Source organism: Delphinus delphis, chromosome Y, assembly GCF_949987515.2.
Source record: "Delphinus delphis chromosome Y, mDelDel1.2, whole genome shotgun sequence".
In the NCBI taxonomy this organism is placed as follows: Eukaryota; Metazoa; Chordata; class Mammalia; order Artiodactyla; family Delphinidae; genus Delphinus; species Delphinus delphis.
The window spans coordinates 266,883-272,882 of record NC_082705.1 but is presented as its reverse complement, the minus strand read 5'-3'; positions in this window follow the sequence as shown (position 1 = coordinate 272,882).

Here is a 6,000-nt window from a genome sequence, read left to right as displayed (position 1 = left end):
TTTTCAATATACCACATAGAATTTGGGGGGTAAAATTAGGGACAGAATATCCAGGTCTCTGCAGAGTGTTTGTTTTGGCTGCGCTGGGTCTCAGTTGTGCCATGTGGGCTCTTCATTGAGGCATGCATGCAGGATCTAGTTCCCTGACCAGGGATCGAACCCTGGCCCCCTGCATTGGGAGACGGAGTCCTAACCACAGGACCACCAGGAAATTTCCTGCAGAGTTCTTTAATGCCACGCTGAGAAATGCACATTTCACTGTTAGAGAAAGGGGTAAGTTGAGATGGATTCAGAGGAAGGTGCAAGAAAATAGAGGCTAGAAACATGTCATCAGATAAGGATCTTCTGGACTCAATTGCCAAGGATTGGGCTGTGTGTTAGGAGTATCTTAGGCGTGGGGATAAAAGTAAGTTTCTCATGGAATTGAGGCCCTCCCACAGGAGGCCCTCTTCTCAGCTCGCTCTTCATCTCCCAGCTTTCTGGTCTTCCCTCTCCCATGCCCTTCTTTTTACTCTCTTCCTCATATTCCAGTGTCACATTTTCTTTCCTCAATTTATCAGTAATCCAGTGTTTAAATTCTATCTATTGTGGACATGCAGTTCTGGGTACATCATTGATCCATCTCTTTTTCTCCAAAATAACCAACTTTCCTTTACCCCACAAGCGATACCCTGGAAACTTTTTTCTACTTTCTGTCTATGAATTTGACTACTCTACTCACCTCATATAAGTGGAATCCTACATTATTTGTCTTTTTGTGAAGGCCTTATTTCACTTACATAATGTCTTTAAGGTTCATCCATGCTGTAGCAAATTATAGGATTTCCTTTTCAGAGATGAAAAATATTCCATTGTATGAATATATCCCATTATGTGAACATATTACCCATTTATTTGTTGATGAATGGTTGAGTTGCCTTCCACCTTTTGGCTACTGTGAATAGTGCTGCTATGAACATGGGTGTGTAAATTACCTGAATTTCTGTTCAAGTCTCTGAAAAATCTCTTGAATATATACCCAGAACTGAAATTGCTAGATGGTATGGTAGTTGTAGTTTAAATTTTTTGCAGGACTCTATTCTCTTTTCTTTCTTTCTATTTTTAAATTTATTTCTTTATTTTTGGCTGCGTTGGGTCTTCGTTGCTGTGTGTGGGCTTTTTGCAGTTGTGTCAACCGGGCTCTACTCTTTGTTGTGGTGCGCGGGCTTCTCATTGCTGTGGCTTATCTTGTTGCGGAGCACGGGCACTAGGTACGCGGGCTTCTGTACTTGTGGCACGCAGACTTCTGTACTCGTGGCACGTAGAATCTGTGAGCCACAACTACTGAGCCCATGAGCCACAACTACTGAGCCCGTGCACCTAGAGCCTATGCTCCACAGCAAGAGAAGCCACTGCAATTAGAAGCCCGCGCACCACAACCAAGAGCAGCCCCTGCTTGCCGCAACTAGAGAAAGCCCGCACGCAGCAACAAAGACCCAACACAGCCATAAATAAATAAATAAATTTATTTTTTAAAAAAACCAAAAATACAGAAGGGCTGTGGGAGCACAGGGAAGGGAAAGTGTGTGTGAATGTTGAAGACTTCGTAGGAATTTGAGGGGCAAGAACATAGCATCTTTTGTGGAGGGGAACAAAGTATACAGGTAGGAAAATGCTGAGTGTTCCAAGAAAAACTGAACAGTCCAGAACAGGTGATGTGAAACAGCAACGATGGTAGTAGATGTACCAGTTGGCGACAAGGTGGACAAGAGGGATGGCAAATGATCAGAGTATAGAAAAAAATTTAATCAGAGAGCTCCTTTGGAGCCAGATCTTGAATTATCTTGAATGTTGTGGGAGATATCAAAGGTTTTCTAGTAGTAATGTGGTACAAATGAGACAGAAGGGAAGGGGGCAGGGCACAATGCTTAAAGACTGATATAGCCTTTGAGGATACTACATAACTGGTTAGAACAGATTAGGCCCAAGATGGTGGAGGATTCGACTTCCAGGGGACCTTGAGCCTCATCATACACTCATTGTAATATATCAACATTTAAATGACACACCCACAGGCATCAGGATAGTTCTGAGGCCAACCATAAAAGGCCAAAAAGTAGGAGGTGGCCCAATTCCTGGAAATCCCTACCCCTTCCCCAAAATAGTTGGGATAATCCTCCCACTCCTTAGGCTATGAAATTACCCAGCCCATAAAAACTAATTTGGGGCCTCTCTCACCTTTTGAGATATTTTGCATTCTGCTTATGAAATGTGTTATCTCCCAGGATTTCTCACCTTCTCAGATGCTATAGACTCTGCGTACAGAGTGTGTATCTCCCTAAATAAAGCTGCTTTTCCACATAGTTCTCTGGGCAGAGCCCTCTTGCCTGCCCGCTGGTATGTCTCACAACTGTCCTATGCTAACAAATCTGCTTCTTGCTTATCACTTTGCTTCTCTGAATTCCTTCTGTGATGAGACATAAAGGACCTAAGCTTCAGTAAATATTGACACCAGGTGAGTGATTCTAATTAAAAGACCTTGGTATCAAGTCCCAATCTGACTTTTGGCTGGATTTGAGTCCCATCTGAGCTGTGTGGTTTCACAATGAGCTTTGTGTTAAGAAAAAACTCTGCCAGAAATGTAAAGAGTGAGATAAAGGAGGTAGATATGAGTCAGAAAGAGCAATAAGGAGGTTCTCAGGAAATCAAGAACACTGTTGAGTAATGATGGAACTATTTTAAGAATATACACAAAAGGAACTCATAAACATTTATACTGTTTTAAAACAGTATATGGGGGTGGGAGGGAAGCTGCTCATTATAAATGTCGAGTTTAAATAAAGGCCTGAGCTAAACAATGAGACAAGGAGACTAACTTGATATTCATATGATGATAAAGGAGGAAATTATTTGTGACTAGTGGATATGAAATAAGCATAGTTTAAGAAAAAAACAGTACAAGGTTCTGAGGCTGGGTATTGGTGAAGATGAAGCTATCATCTGAGATAAGGACTAAAAGAGGAAGTAGCTTTGGAGAAAATGATAAATTTTGCTGGCACTGTTGAACTGAAAGTGTTTGAGCAACACTGGGCACAAGGCTAAATGATAAACTGTAAAAGTCCTGAAATTATTCTGCCTGTGCTTGAATTCCTCTGCTCAGCTGAAATCAAGCAGGACTGTATGTAACTCCTGGATACAAATCCTTTCCATGTCTGTTTCTTGTTTGTAGAAAATAGGCCTCAATCAGCCTCCTAGACCTTTCCTGAGCTCCAGGGCATAGATTCAAACACTTGCTAATCAGGGAAAGGAGTAAATGCAAAAACAAAGGTACAGGATAGGGCAGCGCCCTGGCTTCTCCTCAAGGGACATATGTAACAATAGCTCTGAGTTCTTCTTCACCCAGATGGTGGATGGTAACTTCACACTGAGCACAATATTCCTGGAACATCACCCTGTTAACTTATACCACCAATCAGAAGAAAGTCACACACCCTGCAGCCCTCACCTCAAATTTTGCCTAAAACCATGAGGGAGTTTGGCATTTTTGAGCACAAGCTGCCTGCTCTCCTTTCTTGGTCCTGCAGGAAGACTTTCTCTGCTCCAAACTGCAGTGTTTCGGTTTATTTGGTCTCACTGTGCGCTGGGCACAGGAACTTTCTTCAGTAACAAAACCACCAATTTGCTCTGTGATGTAGAAAATGTTTTGGTAACTTTTCTGTCCATTTGTTTCCTTACCTGCAAAATGGGGAATCTTCTTTATAGTATCTTCTTTACAGATATATTATGAGAATGAGATGAGTGTATACATGTGAAACATTTAGAACAGTGCCTGGCAACACTTAATGCTGCTGCTATTTTTATATAAAGTTAACCACATTCAGCAAGCAGTTGAAAATTTACCTTCCCAGAAAAAATAAATATGACTTCCAAACACCTTCCCTTCTGGCTTTCCTTCTGGCTTCTGGAGGTGTCATCTATTCTGTGAGTTGTGCTATTCATGGACAGTCCATAATTGTATTTCCCTAATATATATTTCCTGGTTGTTTGTTCAGAACATTAGTATTGTCAGCATATGGGAAGAATTCACAGAAGATTCAGTCCTGCCTAAGTATACACTTCTGTATTTCTTAATAGAAAATGCTGTGCTGGATAATCTTAAGATGTCTAGAGACATTTTCAAAAACTTGAAAAAAATTTTAAAACCCTATAAATTCCTAATAACGAAGTAAAAAGTGTAAAGGAGTGAATTGTTTTTATAAAGTATAGAGTATCTGATTCTAAAATACAAGTGGGGACTTCCCTGGTGGTCCAGTGTTTAAGAATCTGCCTTCCAGTGCAGTGGATGCGGGTTCAATCCCTGGTCCGGGAACTAAGATCACAAATGCCACAGGGCAACTAAGCCCTTGCACCACAGCTGCTGAGCCTACAGGCCACAACTAGAGAGGCCAAGCACCACAACGAAAGATCCTGCTTGCTGCACCTAAGATCTGACACAACCAAATGAATAAATGAATATAAAGTAAGATAGGAGTGATACTCAGCCCTCATTTGTGAGGTTATAGCCTGTCTTCAAGTTCTACATCAGATGTCCCTGTTACCTATGATATAGCCTGGAATCCTGGAGGCTAGATGTGTAACCTCCCTTCACAGCACTCTGAAGATTTCCCATCTTCTTTATCAAGCCAAAACAGTTTCCTTGCCCCTTTCTCTCCAGTTTAGAGTGTTTCCCTGTTATTCATTTCTCTTAATAACAATTACTTATTTGCATAAACAAAGTCAAGAATTCACTGGGTCTCATGTTTTAAAATATTTTCAACAATACTAACAGTGGAGAAATTGCCCTGTGATATAATTTCAGTTTTGATTTTTCCATCTTTATGAAAAGTTAAGTGAATTCCATGCCAGGTCCTACTATTTGAGAATATAATTAGGTATAATTGCTTAAAATACTTCTAGTGTTATCGGTTTCAGATTTCACTCTCTGAGAATAAGGGTTTATAGCAATATTGCAGGTCAAATATCTATAATCACTGCCCATTCTTATATTCTTCTAATTGTCTTATCAGGCATTTGTATGTAATTTGCTTTAATCGGAAGTCACTACACCTTCCCACAAAATACAAGAAGACAGCACCCAAAGGTCAGTTACACTTTAAAATGTAAAGTGAGTCTCAACAGGAATCTGTTTTTTGTTTGCATACCTATTACTATGCTTCTGTTTACTGGGGAGTTCCTTCCTTTTTTGATTGTAATTAACATACTTAAAAGAAGTATCAATCTGTAGGGCAACAGTGAATTTCATTAAAGACAGATTTCTTCTTCTTGGGATACCTTTTACTATGCCTTTTCTTATAGCTAATATTCTGCATGGTTTTTGGTTGCTTGAGTCGTTTGTGTACATTATTTGCATCATTATCAATCCTTATAATCTTTATAATAATTATTTGTTATCCCTATCTCTTTCATGTCCCAATATCACGTCTATCTTAAGAGACTGGAATCACAGCGTAGTAAAAAAAAAAAAAAATTGCAGAATTTTGAGTATAGACAGATGTTTTATCAGACTCCTTATTGTGACTGCATAAGACATGGTATACTCTTGTAATCAAAAATTCATTGGCTGCCACATCTGGGGAGTGCTAGGATTGTGATATGAAAAAAAAAAAGAGTAAATGTGAGAGTTGTGAATTAAGTTTTTTGGGGGGCAAAATGACGACTATAGCCCAGGAGACAGCATCTCAGATAGCTCTGAGAAACTGCTCCAAGGAGGTAGGGGGGATGCTCAGTATATATGTGATTTTGGTGAAGGGGGAGTATATGCAATCAAGCACATATTTTTGCAGAAGTTTGCTGCTAGTCTCATGAGGGTTACTGCTAGTCACAAGGAGCAGAGGTCACCATGAAGGATTTTAGTGATTTTCTAGATATGAGGAGATACAAGAATTGGGCTCATAAAATCGTCTTCTGAAAATATCTAACTATCTGAAGGTCTGCTATCCTAGTTATTTTCTAGAGCACAGA